The sequence below is a fragment of the Lampris incognitus genome, chromosome 11, assembly GCF_029633865.1.
Source record: "Lampris incognitus isolate fLamInc1 chromosome 11, fLamInc1.hap2, whole genome shotgun sequence".
In the NCBI taxonomy this organism is placed as follows: Eukaryota; Metazoa; Chordata; class Actinopteri; order Lampriformes; family Lampridae; genus Lampris; species Lampris incognitus.
The window spans coordinates 16,398,043-16,413,636 of record NC_079221.1 but is presented as its reverse complement, the minus strand read 5'-3'; the positions used below and the strand labels follow the sequence as shown (position 1 = coordinate 16,413,636).

Genomic DNA, 15,594 nt, shown 5'->3' with positions numbered 1-15,594 from the left:
ACATAAAATTCAAGCTGTTGCTTGATAAGAACGAGTGTAGGTTCCTGACAGCTCACTCAGGTTGAAATATTTTTTAAACATGTCAAGGGTACTTGATAGAGCTGTCCTGTATCAGAAATCCCTGGACTACCGTCCCATCAAGACATGCTTTGATCTCTTGATAAACCTCCGGTGACCATTCAAAGAAAGACTTCATTCGTAAAGGAATTCAGTGTGTAAAAACTTGACTGGCCTGCACCTAGACCTGACGTCAACAGCATTGAACATCTTCAGGTTGAACTGTAATGTTGACTGCGAGACAAGCCATCCTGGCCAACATCAGTGTTCACCTCACAAGTGCACTTGTGTCTGAATGGGAGCAAATCCCCACAGCCGTGTTTCAAAATCTAGTGGACAGACTTAACAAAAAAGTGGGGGCAGTTATAGCAGCAATGGTTGGAACAAATCCGTATTAACATCCATGGTTTTGGAAGGAGCTGTTCAACTACCTAATATAGGTTTAATATTCAGGTGTTCACATACCTTTAGCCATAGAGTGTATCTTCAATACTTACAAGGCCAAATGGGACCCTGAATTGGAAAATAAATGGGATGGGTAGTCTCTAGGATGAATGGGTTTGTCTGTCTTCTAACAGAAATCCTTTGGCTTTCTTCGCACAAAGGAATCTCCAAAGAAATATCTTGGTAAAGGTAGGGCGTTCATTCAAGTAAAGGCTCTTTCAAACCTTTCTCTCCTTTTTGGGTAGATAATTGAGAACTAAATAGAGAAAGCCAAACCAAAGCAGTTGTCGTGGCGGAGTGGTTAAGGCGATGGAGTAGAAATCCATTGGGGTTTCCCCGCGCAGGTTCGAATCCTGCCGACAACGAAACTGTGAGTTTAGTCTGACAACAGACAGCTGAAAGCTATGACATGTTATCAACCCCCCACATGGAGATGCTACCTCTCACACAAGGTGCCCAACCTCCCTCTACTTAGGCAACCGAAATTCAGGCTTTAGATAGATTAGAACAACTGCAGGTTGCTGGCAGATCATCAGAGTTTGAAGACTAGTGTGTTCATAAATCCCCTCTCCTTTATGTTACACTGAGATGTTTTACAAAACTTAATTCTGTCCTTCACTAAGCAATTCAAATTGTGACTTGGCTAGGCCTGCAAGAAAATGAAAAAGGCTCATAAAAACAACTCGAAGGTGTTTTGGAGAAAGTGGGACTTTTCACAGTGTGAAGGCTCTTTTATGTGCTTCGCTGCTGCTTTTTCACATACTTAAGTGAGAAAATCAAAAACATACGAGAGACTTGTACCCGAAAAACATCTTGCATGGAAATTGGGTTTGTCGACAAATTACACTAAATTAAGGCCAGTAGTTAGGGATGTACCACAGTGATAGAGCACGTGCTTCGCATGTGTGAGGTCCGGGGATCAATCCCCAGCATCTCCATTTATTTACTGTTTCGTCTGGAATGTATCTTCTATCCTTAAAATTCAAACTCTCCTTCAGCTTAAAATAAACGCTGAAAACAATGGTTTTTCAGTTTCTTCTGACAATACATAGCTGAAAGTAGGAGATGTTATCAATTCGCACATGGCAACAACAACCCTCACAAGGGATGCCACACAATCATTTCCTCAGCCAACCTACAAACATAAAATTCAAGCTGTTGCTTGATAAGAACGAGTGTAGGTTCCTGACAGCTCCCTCAGGTTGAAATATTTTTTAAACATGTCAAGGGTACTTGATAGAGCTGTCCTGTATCAGAAATCCCTGGACTACCGCCCCTTCAAGACATGCTTTGATCTCTTGATAAACCTCCGGTGACCATTCAAAGAAAGACTTCATTCGTAAAGGAATTCAGTGTGTAAAAACTTGACTGGCCTGCACCTAGACCTGACGTCAACAGCATTGAACATCTTCAGGTTCAACTGTAATGTTGACTGCGAGACAAGCCATCCCGGCCAACATCAGTGTCCAACCTCACAAGTGCACTTGTGGCTGAATGGGAGCAAATCCCCACAGCCATGTTTCAAAATCTATTGGACAGCCTTCACAAAAAAGCGGGGCAGTTATAGCAGCAATGGTTGGACCAAATCCGTATTAACATCCATGGTTTTGGAAGGAGCTGTTCAACTACCCAATATAGGTATAATGTTCAGGCGTTCACATACTTTTAGCCATAGAGTGTATCTTCAATACTTACAAGGCCAAATGGGTCCCTGAATTGGAAAATAAATGGGATGGGTAGTCTCTAGGAAGAATGGGTTTGTCTATCTTCTAACAGAAATCCTTTGGCTTTCTTCCCACAAAGGAATCTCCAAAGAAATATCTTGGTAAAGGTAGGGCGTTCATTCGAGTAAAGGCTCTTTCAAACTTTTCTCTCCTTTTTGGGTAGATAATTGAGAACTAAATAGAGAAAACCTAACCAAAGCAGTTGTCGTGGCCGAGTGGTTAAGGCGATGGAGTAGAAATCCATTGGGGTTTCCCCGCGCAGGTTCGAATCCTGCCGACAACGAACCTTTGAGTTTAGTCTGACAGCACACAGCTGAAAGCTATGACATGTTATCAACCCCCACATGGAGATGCTACCTCTCACACAAGGTGCCCAACCTCCCTCTACTTAGCCAAGCGAAATTCAGGCTTTCGATAGATTAGAACAACTGTAGGATGCTGGAAGATCACCAGAGTTTGAAGACTAGTGTGTTCATATATCCCCTCTCCTTAATGTTACACTGAGATGTTTTACAAAACTTAATTCTGTCCTTCACTAAGCAATTCAAATTGTGACTTGGCTAGGCCTGCAAGAAAATGAAAAAGGCTCATAAAAACAACTCGAAGGTGTTTTGGAGAAAGTGGGACTTTTCACAGTGTGAAGGCTCTTTTATGTGCTTCGCTGCTGCTTTTTCACATACTTAAGTGAGAAAATCAAAAACATACGAGAGACTTGTACCCGAAAAACATCTTGCATGGAAATTGGGTTTGTCGACAAATTACACTAAATTAAGGCCAGTAGTTAGGGATGTACCACAGTGATAGAGCACGTGCTTCGCATGTGTGAGGTCCGGGGATCAATCCCCAGCATCTCCATTTATTTACTGTTTCGTCTGGAATGTATCTTCTATCCTTAAAATTCAAACTCTCCCTCAGCTTAAAATAAACGCTGAAAACAATGGTTTTTCAGTTTCTTCTGACAATACATAGCTGAAAGTAGGAGATGTTATCAATTCGCACATGGCGACAACAACCCTCACAAAGGAGGCCACACAATCATTTCCTCAGCCAACCTACAAACATAAAATTCAAGCTGTTGCTTGATAAGAACGAGTGTAGGTTCCTGACAACTCCCTCAGGTTGAAATATTTTTTAAACATGTCAAGGGTACTTGATAGAGCTGTCCTGTATCAGAAATCCCGGGACTACCGTCCCATCAAGACATGCTTTGATCTCTTGATAAACCTCCGGTGACCATTCAAAGACTTCATTCGTAAAGGAATTCAGTGTGTAAAACTTGACTGGCCTGCACCTAGACCTGACGTCAACAGCATTGAACATCTTCAGGTTCAACTGTAATGTTGACTGCGAGACAAGCCATCCCGGCCAACATCAGTGTCCAACCTCACAAGTGCACTTGTGGCTGAATGGGAGCAAGCAAATCCCCACAGCCGTGTTTCAAAATCTAGTGGACAGCCTTCACAAAAAAGCGGGGGCAGTTATAGCAGCAATGGTTGGACCAAATCCATATTAACATCCATGGTTTTGGAAGGAGCTGTTCAACTACCTAATATAGGTGTAATATTCAGGCGTTCACATACTTTTAGCCATAGAGTGTATCTTCAATACTTACAAGGCCAAATGGGTCCCTGAATTGGAAAATAAATGGGATGGGTAGTCTCTAGGATGAATGGGTTTGTCTATCTTCTAACAGAAATCCTTTGGCTTTCTTCCCACAAAGGAATCTCCAAAGAAATATCTTGGTAAAGGTAGGGCGTTCATTCAAGTAAAGGCTCTTTCAAACCTTTCTCTCCTTTTTGGGTAGATAATTGAGAACTAAATAGAGAAAGCCAAACCAAAGCAGTTGTCGTGGCGGAGTGGTTAAGGCGATGGAGTAGAAATCCATTGGGGTTTCCCCGCGCAGGTTCGAATCCTGCCGACAACGAAACTTTGACTTTAGTCTGACAACAGACAGCTGAAAGCTATGACATGTTATCAACCCCCCACATGGAGATGCTATCTCTCACACAAGGTGCCCAACCTCCCTCTACTTAGCCAACCGAAATTCAGGCTTTAGATAGATTAGAACAACTGCAGGTTGCTGGCAGATCATCAGAGTTTGAAGACTAGTGTGTTCATATATCCCCTCTCCTTAATGTTACACTGAGATGTTTTACAAAACTTAATTCTGTCCTTCACTAAGCAATTCAAATTGTGACTTGGCTAGGCCTGCAAGAAAATGAAAAAGGCTCATAAAAACAACTCGAAGGTGTTTTGGAGAAAGTGGGACTTTTCACAGTGTGAAGGCTCTTTTATGTGCTTCGCTGCTGCTTTTTCACATACTTAAGTGAGAAAAAAAAACATACGAGAGACTTGTACCCGAAAAACATCTTGCATGGAAATTGGGTTTGTCGACAAATTACACTAAATTAAGGCCAGTAGTTAGGGATGTACCACAGTGATAGAGCACGTGCTTCGCATGTGTGAGGTCCGGGATTCAATCCCCAGCATCTCCATTTATTTACTGTTTCGTCTGGAATGTATCTTCTATCCTTAAAATTCAAACTCTCCCTCAGCTTAAAATAAACGCTGAAAACAATGGTTTTTCAGTTTCTTCTGACAATAGATAGCTGAAAGTAGGAGATGTTATCAATTCGCACATGGCGACAACAACCCTCACAAAGGAGGCCACACAATCATTTCCTCAGCCAACCTACAAACATAAAATTCAAGCTGTTGCTTGATAAGAACGAGTGTAGGTTCCTGACAACTCCCTCAGGTTGAAATATTTTTTAAACATGTCAAGGGTACTTGATAGAGCTGTCCTGTATCAGAAATCCCGGGACTACCGTCCCATCAAGACATGCTTTGATCTCTTGATAAACCTCCGGTGACCATTCAAAGACTTCATTCGTAAAGGAATTCAGTGTGTAAAACTTGACTGGCCTGCACCTAGACCTGACGTCAACAGCATTGAACATCTTCAGGTTCAACTGTAATGTTGACTGCGAGACAAGCCATCCCGGCCAACATCAGTGTCCAACCTCACAAGTGCACTTGTGGCTGAATGGGAGCAAGCAAATCCCCACAGCCGTGTTTCAAAATCTAGTGGACAGCCTTCACAAAAAAGCGGGGGCAGTTATAGCAGCAATGGTTGGACCAAATCCATATTAACATCCATGGTTTTGGAAGGAGCTGTTCAACTACCTAATATAGGTGTAATATTCAGGTGTTCACATACTTTTAGCCATAGAGTGTATCTTCAATACTTACGAGGCCAAATGGGTCCCTGAATTGGAAAATAAATGGGATGGGTAGTCTCTAGGATGAATGGGTTTGTCTATCTTCTAACAGAAATCCTTTGGCTTTCTTCCCACGAAGGAATCTCCAAAGAAATATCTTGGTAAAGGTAGGGCGTTCATTCAAGTAAAGGCTCTTTCAAACCTTTCTCTCCTTTTTGGGTAGATAATTGAGAACTAAATAGAGAAAGCCAAACCAAAGCAGTTGTCGTGGCGGAGTGGTTAAGGTGATGGAGTAGAAATCCATTGGGGTTTCCCCGCGCGGGTTGGAATCCTGCCGACAACGCAACTTTGAGTTTAGTCTGACAACAGACAGCTGAAAGCTATGACATGTTATCAACCCCCCACATGGAGATGCTATCTCTTACACAAGGTGCCCAACCTCCCTCTACTTAGCCAAGCGAAATTCAGGCTTTAGATAGATTAGAACAACTGCAGGTTGCTGGCAGATCATAAGAGTTTGAAGACTAGTGTGTTCATATATCCCCTCTCCTTAATGTTACACTGAGATGTTTTACAAAACTTAATTCTGTCCTTCACTAAGCAATTCAAATTGTGACTTGGCTAGGCCTGCAAGAAAATGAAAAAGGCTCATAAAAACAACTCGAAGGTGTTTTGGAGAAAGTGGGACTTTTCACAGTGTGAAGGCTCTTTTATGTGCTTCGCTGCTGCTTTTTCACATACTTAAGTGAGAAAAAAAAACATACGAGAGACTTGTACCCGAAAAACATCTTGCATGGAAATTGGGTTTGTCGACAAATTACACTAAATTAAGGCCAGTAGTTAGGGATGTACCACAGTGATAGAGCACGTGCTTCGCATGTGTGAGGTCCGGGGATCAATCCCCAGCATCTCCATTTATTTACTGTTTCGTCTGGAATGTATCTTCTATCCTTAAAATTCAAACTCTCCCTCAGCTTAAAATAAACGCTGAAAACAATGGTTTTTCAGTTTCTTCTGACAATACATAGCTGAAAGTAGGAGATGTTATCAATTCGCACATGGCGACAACAACCCTCACAAAGGAGGCCACACAATCATTTCCTCAGCCAACCTACAAACATAAAATTCAAGCTGTTGCTTGATAAGAACGAGTGTAGGTTCCTGACAGCTCCCTCAGGTTGAAATATTTTTTAAACATGTCAAGGGTACTTGATAGAGCTGTCCTGTATCAGAAATCCCGGGACTACCGTCCCATCAAGACATGCTTTGATCTCTTGATAAACCTCCGGTGACCATTCAAAGACTTCATTCGTAAAGGAATTCAGTGTGTAAAACTTGACTGGCCTGCACCTAGACCTGACGTCAACAGCATTGAACATCTTCAGGTTCAACTGTAATGTTGACTGTGAGACAAGCCATCCCGGCCAACATCAGTGTCCAACCTAACAAGTGCACTTGTGGCTGAATGGGAGCAAGCAAATCCCCACAGCCGTGTTTCAAAATCTAGTGGACAGCCTTCACAAAAAAGCGGGGGCAGTTATAGCAGCAATGGTTGGACCAAATCCGTATTAACATCCATGGTTTTGGAAGGAGCTGTTCAACTACCTAATATAGGTGTAATATTCAGGTGTTCACATACTTTTAGCCATAGAGTGTATCTTCAATACTTACGAGGCCAAATGGGTTCCTGAATTGGAAAATAAATGGGATGGGTAGTCTCTAGGATGAATGGGTTTGTCTATCTTCTAACAGAAATCCTTTGGCTTTCTTCCCACGAAGGAATCTCCAAAGAAATATCTTGGTAAAGGTAGGGCGTTCATTCAAGTAAAGGCTCTTTCAAACCTTTCTCTCCTTTTTGGGTAGATAATTGAGAACTAAATAGAGAAAGCCAAACCAAAGCAGTTGTCGTGGCGGAGCGGTTAAGGCGATGGAGTAGAAATCCATTGGGGTTTCCCCGCGCAGGTTCGAATCCTGCCGACAATGAAACTTCGAGTTTAGTCTGACAACAGACAGCTGAAAGCTATGACATGTTATCAACCCCCCACATGGAGATGCTATCTCTCACACAAGGTGCCCAACCTCCCTCTACTTAGCCAAGCGAAATTCAGGCTTTAGATAGATTAGAACAACTGCAGGTTGCTGGCAGATCATCAGAGTTTGAAGACTAGTGTGTTCATATATCCCCTCTCCTTAATGTTACACTGAGATGTTTTACAAAACTTAATTCTGTCCTTCACTAAGCAATTCAAATTGTGACTTGGCTAGGCCTGCAAGAAAATGAAAAAGGCTCATAAAAACAACTCGAAGGTGTTTTGGAGAAAGTGGGACTTTTCACAGTGTGAAGGCTCTTTTATGTGCTTCGCTGCTGCTTTTTCACATACTTAAGTGAGAAAAAAAAACATACGAGAGACTTGTACCCGAAAAACATCTTGCATGGAAATTGGGTTTGTCGACAAATTACACTAAATTAAGGCCAGTAGTTAGGGGTGTACCACAGTGATAGAGCACGTGCTTCGCATGTGTGAGGTCCGGGGATCAATCCCCAGCATCTCCATTTATTTACTGTTTCGTCTGGAATGTATCTTCTATCCTTAAAATTCAAACTCTCCCTCAGCTTAAAATAAACACTGAAAACAATGGTTTTTCAGTTTCTTCTGACAATAGATAGCTGAAAGTAGGAGATGTTATCAATTCGCACATGGCGACAACAACCCTCACAAGGGATGCCACACAATCATTTCCTCAGCCAACCTACAAACATAAAATTCAAGCTGTTGCTTGATAAGAACGAGTGTAGGTTCCTGACAGCTCCCTCAGGTTGAAATATTTTTTAGACATGTCAAGGGTACTTGATAGAGCTGTCCTGTATCAGAAATCCCTGGACTACCGTCCCATCAAGACATGTTTTGATCTCTTGATAAACCTCCGGTGACCATTCAAAGAAAGACTTCATTCGTAAAGGAATTCAGTGTGTAAAAACTTAACTGGCCTGCACCTAGACCTGACGTCAACAGCATTGAACATCTGCAGGTTCAACTGTAATGTTGACTGCGAGACAAGCCATCCCGGCCAACATCAGTGTCCAACCTCACAAGTGCACTTGTGGCTGAATGGGAGCAAATCCCCACAGCCATGTTTCAAAATCTATTGGACAGCCTTCACAAAAAAGCGGGGCAGTTATAGCAGCAATGGTTGGACCAAATCCGTATTAACATCCATGGTTTTGGAAGGAGCTGTTCAGCTACCCAATATAGGTGTAATGTTCAGGCGTTCACATACTTTTAGCCATAGAGTGTATCTTCAATACTTACAAGGCCAAATGGGTCCCTGAATTGGAAAATAAATGGGATGGGTAGTCTCTAGGAAGAATGGGTTTGTCTATCTTCTAACAGAAATCCTTTGGCTTTCTTCCCACAAAGGAATCTTCAAAGAAATATCTTGGTAAAGGTAGGGCGTTCATTCGAGTAAAGGCTCTTTCAAACCTTTCTGGGTAGATAATTGAGAACTAAATAGAGAAAACCAAACCAAAGCAGTTGTAGTGGCCGAGTGGTTAAGGCGATGGAGTAGAAATGCATTGGGGTTTCCCCGCGCAGGTTCGAATCCTGCCGACAACGAACCTTTGAGTTTAGTCTGACAGCACACAGCTGAAAGCTATGACATATCATCAACCCCCACATGGAGATGCTACCTCTCAGACAAGGTGCCCAACCTCCCTCTACTTAGCCAAGCGAAATTCAGGCTTTCGATAGATTAGAACAACTGTAGGATGCTGGCAGATCACCAGAGTTTGAAGACTAGTGTGTTCAGATATCCCCTCTCCTTAATGTTACACTGAGATCTTTTACAAAACTTAATTCTGTCCTTCACTAAGCAATTCAAATCGTGACTTGGCTAGGCCTGCAAGATAATGAAAAAGGCTCATAAAAACAACTCGAAGGTGTTTTGGAGAAAGTGGGACTTTTCACAGTGTGAAGGCTCTTTTATGTGCTTCGCTGCTGCTTTTTCACATACTTAAGTGAAAAAAAAAAACATACGAGAGACTTGTACCCGAAAAACATCTTGCATGGAAATTGGGTTTGTCGACAAATTAAACTAAATTAAGGCCAGTAGTTAGGGGTGTACCACAGTGATAGAGCACGTGCTTCGCATGTGTGAGGTCCGGGGATCAATCCCCAGCATCTCCATTTATTTACTGTTTCGTCTGGAATGTATCTTCTATCCTTAAAATTCAAACTCTCCCTCAGCTTAAAATAAACGCTGAAAACAATGGTTTTTCAGTTTCTTCTGACAATAGATAGCTGAAAGTAGGAGATGTTATCAATTCGCACATGGCGACAACAACCCTCACAAAGGAGGCCACACAATCATTTCCTCAGCCAACCTACAAACATAAAATTCAAGCTGTTGCTTGATAAGAACGAGTGTAGGTTCCTGACAGCTCACTCAGGTTGAAATATTTTTTAAACATGTCAAGGGTACTTGATAGAGCTGTCCTGTATCAGAAATCCCTGGACTACCGTCCCATCAAGACATGCTTTGATCTCTTGATAAACCTCCGGTGACCAATCAAAGACTTCATTCGTAAAGGAATTCAGTGTGTAAAACTTGACTGGCCTGCACCTAGACCTGACGTCAACAGCATTGAACATCTTCAGGTTGAACTGTAATGTTGACTGCGAGACAAGCCATCCTGGCCAACATCAGTGTCCAACCTCACAAGTGCACTTGTGGCTGAATGGGAGCAAATCCCCACAGCCGTGTTTCAAAATCTAGTGGACAGCCTTCACAAAAAAGTGGGGGCAGTTATAGCAGCAATGGTTGGAACAAATCCATATTAACATCCATGGTTTTGGAAGGAGCTGTTCAACTACCTAATATAGGTGTAATATTCAGGTGTTCACATACTTTTAGCCATAGAGTGTATCTTCAATACTTACAAGGCCAAATGGGTCCCTGAATTGGAAAATAAATGGGATGGGTAGTCTCTAGGATGAATGGGTTTGTCTATCTTCTAACAGAAATCCTTTGGCTTTCTTCCCACAAAGGAATCTCCAAAGAAATATCTTGGTAAAGGTAGGGCGTTCATTCAAGTAAAGGCTCTTTCAAACCTTTCTCTCCTTTTTGGGTAGATAATTGAGAACTAAATAGAGAAAGCCAAACCAAAGCAGTTGTCGTGGCGGAGTGGTTAAGGCGATGGAGTAGAAATCCATTGGGGTTTCCCCGCGCAGGTTCGAATCCTGCCGACAACGAAACTTTGAGTTTAGCCTGTTAACAGACAGCTGAAATCTATGACATGTTCTCAACCTCTCACACAAGGTGCCCGACCTCCCTCTACTTAGCCAACCGAAATTCAGGCTTTAGATAGATTAGAACAACTGAAGGTTGCTGGCAGATCACCAGAGTTTGAAGACTAGTGTGTTCATATATCCCCTCTCCTTAATGTTACACTGAGATGTTTTACAAAACTTAATTCTGTCCTTCACTAAGAAATTCAAATTGTGACTTGGCTAGGCCTGCAAGAAAATGAAAAAGGCTCATAAAAACAACTCGAAGGTGTTTTGGAGAAAGTGGGACTTTTCACAGTGTGAAGGCTCTTTTATGTGCTTCGCTGCTGCTTTTTCACATACTTAAGTGAGAAAAAAAAAACATACGAGAGACTTGTACCCGAAAAACATCTTGCATGGAAATTGGGTTTGTCGACAAATTAAACTAAATTAAGGCCAGTAGTTAGGGATGTACCACAGTGATAGAGCACGTGCTTCGCATGTGTGAGGTCCGGGGATCAATCCCCAGCATCTCCATTTATTTACTGTTTCGTCTGGAATGTATCTTCTATCCTTAAAATTCAAACTCTCCCTCAGCTTAAAATAAACGCTGAAAACAATGGTTTTTCAGTTTCTTCTGACAATAGATAGCTGAAAGTAGGAGATGTTATCAATTCGCACATGGCGACAACAACCCTCACAAAGGAGGCCACACAATCATTTCCTCAGCCAACCTACAAACATAAAATTCAAGCTGTTGCTTGATAAGAACGAGTGTAGGTTCCTGACAGCTCACTCAGGTTGAAATATTTTTTAAACATGTCAAGGGTACTTGATAGAGCTGTCCTGTATCAGAAATCCCTGGACTACCGTCCCATCAAGACATGCTTTGATCTCTTGATAAACCTCCGGTGACCATTCAAAGACTTCATTCGTAAAGGAATTCAGTGTGTAAAACTTGACTGGCCTGCACCTAGACCTGACGTCAACAGCATTGAACATCTTCAGGTTGAACTGTAATGTTGACTGCGAGACAAGCCATCCTGGCCAACATCAGTGTCCAACCTCACAAGTGCACTTGTGGCTGAATGGGAGCAAATCCCCACAGCCGTGTTTCAAAATCTAGTGGACAGCCTTCACAAAAAAGTGGGGGCAGTTATAGCAGCAATGGTTGGAACAAATCCATATTAACATCCATGGTTTTGGAAGGAGCTGTTCAACTACCTAATATAGGTGTAATATTCAGGTGTTCACATACTTTTAGCCATAGAGTGTATCTTCAATACTTACAAGGCCAAATGGGTCCCTGAATTGGAAAATAAATGGGATGGGTAGTCTCTAGGATGAATGGGTTTGTCTATCTTCTAACAGAAATCCTTTGGCTTTCTTCCCACAAAGGAATCTCCAAAGAAATATCTTGGTAAAGGTAGGGCGTTCATTCAAGTAAAGGCTCTTTCAAACCTTTCTCTCCTTTTTGGGTAGATAATTGAGAACTAAATAGAGAAAGCCAAACCAAAGCAGTTGTCGTGGCGGAGTGGTTAAGGCGATGGAGTAGAAATCCATTGGGGTTTCCCCGCGCAGGTTCGAATCCTGCCGACAACGAAACTTTGAGTTTAGCCTGTTAACAGACAGCTGAAATCTATGACATGTTCTCAACCTCTCACACAAGGTGCCCGACCTCCCTCTACTTAGCCAACCGAAATTCAGGCTTTAGATAGATTAGAACAACTGAAGGTTGCTGGCAGATCACCAGAGTTTGAAGACTAGTGTGTTCATATATCCCCTCTCCTTAATGTTACACTGAGATGTTTTACAAAACTTAATTCTGTCCTTCACTAAGAAATTCAAATTGTGACTTGGCTAGGCCTGCAAGAAAATGAAAAAGGCTCATAAAAACAACTCGAAGGTGTTTTGGAGAAAGTGGGACTTTTCACAGTGTGAAGGCTCTTTTATGTGCTTCGCTGCTGCTTTTTCACATACTTAAGTGAGAAAAAAAAACATACGAGAGACTTGTACCCGAAAAACATCTTGCATGGAAATTGGGTTTGTCGACAAATTACACTAAATTAAGGCCAGTAGTTAGGGGATGTACCACAGTGATAGAGCGCGTGCTTCGCATGTGTGAGGTCCGGGGATCAATCCCGAGCATCTCCATTTATTTACTGTTTCGTCTGGAATGTATCTTCTATCCTTAAAATTCAAACTCTCCTTCAGCTTAAAATAAACGCTGAAAACAATGGTTTTTCAGTTTCTTCTGACAATAGATAGCTGAAAGTAGGAGATGTTATCAATTCGCACATGGCGACAACAACCCTCACAAGGGATGCCACACAATCATTTCCTCAGCCAACCTACAAACATAAAATTCAAGCTGTTGCTTGATAAGAACGAGTGTAGGTTCCTGACAGCTCCCTCAGGTTGAAATATTTTTTAGACATGTCAAGGGTATTTGATAGAGCTGTCCTGTATCAGAAATCCCTGGACTACCGTCCCATCAAGACATGTTTTGATCTCTTGATAAACCTCCGGTGACCATTCAAAGAAAGACTTCATTCGTAAAGGAATTCAGTGTGTAAAAACTTGACTGGCCTTCACCTAGATCTGATGTCAACAGCATTGAACATCTGCAGGTTCAACTGTAATGTTGACTGCGAGACAAGCCATCCCGGCCAACATCAGTGTCCAACCTCACAAGTGCACTTGTGGCTGAATGGGAGCAAATCCCCACAGCCATGTTTCAAAATCTATTGGACAGCCTTCACAAAAAAGCGGGGCAGTTATAGCAGCAATGGTTGGACCAAATCCGTATTAACATCCATGGTTTTGGAAGGAGCTGTTCAACTACCCAATATAGGTGTAATGTTCAGGCGTTCACATACTTTTAGCCATAGAGTGTATCTTCAATACTTACAAGGCCAAATGGGTCCCTGAATTGGAAAATAAATGGGATGGGTAGTCTCTAGGATGAATGGGTTTGTCTATCTTCTAACAGAAATCCTTTGGCTTTCTTCCCACAAAGGAATCTCCAAAGAAATATCTTGGTAAAGGTAGGGCGTTCATTCAAGTAAAGGCTCTTTCAAACCGTTCTCTCCTTTTTGGGTAGATAATTGAGAACTAAATAGAGAAAGCCAAACCAGAGCAGTTGTCGTGGCCGAGTGGTTAAGGCGATGGAGTAGAAATCCATTGGGGTTTCCCCGCGCAGGTTCGAATCCTGCCGACAACGAAACTTTGAGTTTAGTCTGACAACAGACAGCTGAAAGCTATGACATGTTATCAACCCCCCACATGGAGATGCTATCTCTCACACAAGGTGCCCAACCTCCCTCTACTTAGCCAAGCGAAATTCAGGCTTTAGATAGATTAGAACAACTGCAGGTTGCTGGCAGATCATCAGAGTTTGAAGACTAGTGTGTTCGTATATCCCCTCTCCTTAATGTTACACTGAGATGATTTACAAAACTTAATTCTGTCCTTCACTAAGCAATTCAAATTGTGACTTGGCTAGGCCTGCAAGAAAATGAAAAAGGCTCATAAAAACAACTCGAAGGTGTTTTGGAGAAAGTGGGACTTTTCACAGTGTGAAGGCTCTTTTATGTGCTTCGCTGCTGCTTTTTCACATACTTAAGTGAGAAAAAAAACATACGAGAGACTTGTACCCGAAAAACATCTTGCATGCAAATTGGGTTTGTCGACAAATTACACTAAATTAAGGCCAGTAGTTAGGGATGTACCACAGTGATAGAGCACGTGCTTCGCATGTGTGAGGTCCGGGGATCAATCCCCAGCATCTCCATTTATTTACTGTTTCGTCTGGAATGTATCTTCTATCCTTAAAATTCAAACTCTCCCTCAGCTTAAAATAAACGCTGAAAACAATGGTTTTTCAGTTTCTTCTGACAATACATAGCTGAAAGTAGGAGATGTTATCAATTCGCACATGGCGACAACAACCCTCACAAAGGAGGCCACACAATCATTTCCTCAGCCAACCTACAAACATAAAATTCAAGCTGTTGCTTGATAAGAACGAGTGTAGGTTCCTGACAGCTCCCTCAGGTTGAAATATTTTTTAAACATGTCAAGGGTACTTGATAGAGCTGTCCTGTATCAGAAATCCCGGGACTACCGTCCCATCAAGACATGCTTTGATCTCTTGATAAACCTCCGGTGACCATTCAAAGACTTCATTCGTAAAGGAATTCAGTGTGTAAAACTTGACTGGCCTGCACCTAGACCTGACGTCAACAGCATTGAACATCTTCAGGTTCAACTGTAATGTTGACTGCGAGACAAGCCATCCCGGCCAACATCAGTGTCCAACCTCACAAGTGCACTTGTGGCTGAATGGGAGCAAGCAAATCCCCACAGCCGTGTTTCAAAATCTAGTGGACAGCCTTCACAAAAAAGCGGGGGCAGTTATAGCAGCAATGGTTGGACCAAATCCATATTAACATCCATGGTTTTGGAAGGAGCTGTTCAACTACCTAATATAGGTGTAATATTCAGGTGTTCACATACTTTTAGCCATAGAGTGTATCTTCAATACTTACGAGGCCAAATGGGTCCCTGAATTGGAAAATAAATGGGATGGGTAGTCTCTAGGATGAATGGGTTTGTCTATCTTCTAACAGAAATCCTTTGGCTTTCTTCCCACGAAGGAATCTCCAAAGAAATATCTTGGTAAAGGTAGGGCGTTCATTCAAGTAAAGGCTCTTTCAAACCTTTCTCTCCTTTTTGGGTAGATAATTGAGAACTAAATAGAGAAAGCCAAACCAAAGCAGTTGTCGTGGCGGAGTGGTTAAGGCGATGAAGTAGAAATCCATTGGGGTTTCCCCGCGCAGGTTCGAATCCTGCCGACAACGAAACTTTGAGTTTAGCCTGTTA

The 15,594-nt window shown here is 42.2% G+C and overlaps 10 non-coding genes across 10 annotated transcripts; all 10 read left to right on the top strand.

Moving 5' to 3' along the window:
• The first annotated feature begins 784 nt into the window (after window positions 1-784).
• trnas-aga (transfer RNA serine (anticodon AGA)) lies at window positions 785-866 on the top strand. Its single transcript has one exon. It is a non-coding gene; the product is annotated as a tRNA-Ser (tRNA).
• Window positions 867-2,426: 1,560 nt separating this feature from the next.
• On the top strand, window positions 2,427-2,508 carry trnas-aga (transfer RNA serine (anticodon AGA)). The gene has a single exon. It is a non-coding gene; the product is annotated as a tRNA-Ser (tRNA).
• Window positions 2,509-4,067: 1,559 nt separating this feature from the next.
• On the top strand, window positions 4,068-4,149 carry trnas-aga (transfer RNA serine (anticodon AGA)). Its single transcript has one exon. It is a non-coding gene; the product is annotated as a tRNA-Ser (tRNA).
• Window positions 4,150-5,707: 1,558 nt separating this feature from the next.
• trnas-aga (transfer RNA serine (anticodon AGA)) lies at window positions 5,708-5,789 on the top strand. Its single transcript has one exon. It is a non-coding gene; the product is annotated as a tRNA-Ser (tRNA).
• A 1,558-nt stretch (window positions 5,790-7,347) lies between these two features.
• On the top strand, window positions 7,348-7,429 carry trnas-aga (transfer RNA serine (anticodon AGA)). Its single transcript has one exon. It is a non-coding gene; the product is annotated as a tRNA-Ser (tRNA).
• Window positions 7,430-8,978: 1,549 nt separating this feature from the next.
• trnas-aga (transfer RNA serine (anticodon AGA)) lies at window positions 8,979-9,060 on the top strand. Its single transcript has one exon. It is a non-coding gene; the product is annotated as a tRNA-Ser (tRNA).
• A 1,553-nt stretch (window positions 9,061-10,613) lies between these two features.
• trnas-aga (transfer RNA serine (anticodon AGA)) lies at window positions 10,614-10,695 on the top strand. The gene has a single exon. It is a non-coding gene; the product is annotated as a tRNA-Ser (tRNA).
• Window positions 10,696-12,230: 1,535 nt separating this feature from the next.
• Window positions 12,231-12,312, top strand: trnas-aga (transfer RNA serine (anticodon AGA)). The gene has a single exon. It is a non-coding gene; the product is annotated as a tRNA-Ser (tRNA).
• A 1,539-nt stretch (window positions 12,313-13,851) lies between these two features.
• On the top strand, window positions 13,852-13,933 carry trnas-aga (transfer RNA serine (anticodon AGA)). Its single transcript has one exon. It is a non-coding gene; the product is annotated as a tRNA-Ser (tRNA).
• Window positions 13,934-15,490: 1,557 nt separating this feature from the next.
• Window positions 15,491-15,572, top strand: trnas-aga (transfer RNA serine (anticodon AGA)). Its single transcript has one exon. It is a non-coding gene; the product is annotated as a tRNA-Ser (tRNA).
• Window positions 15,573-15,594: the final 22 nt, after the last annotated feature.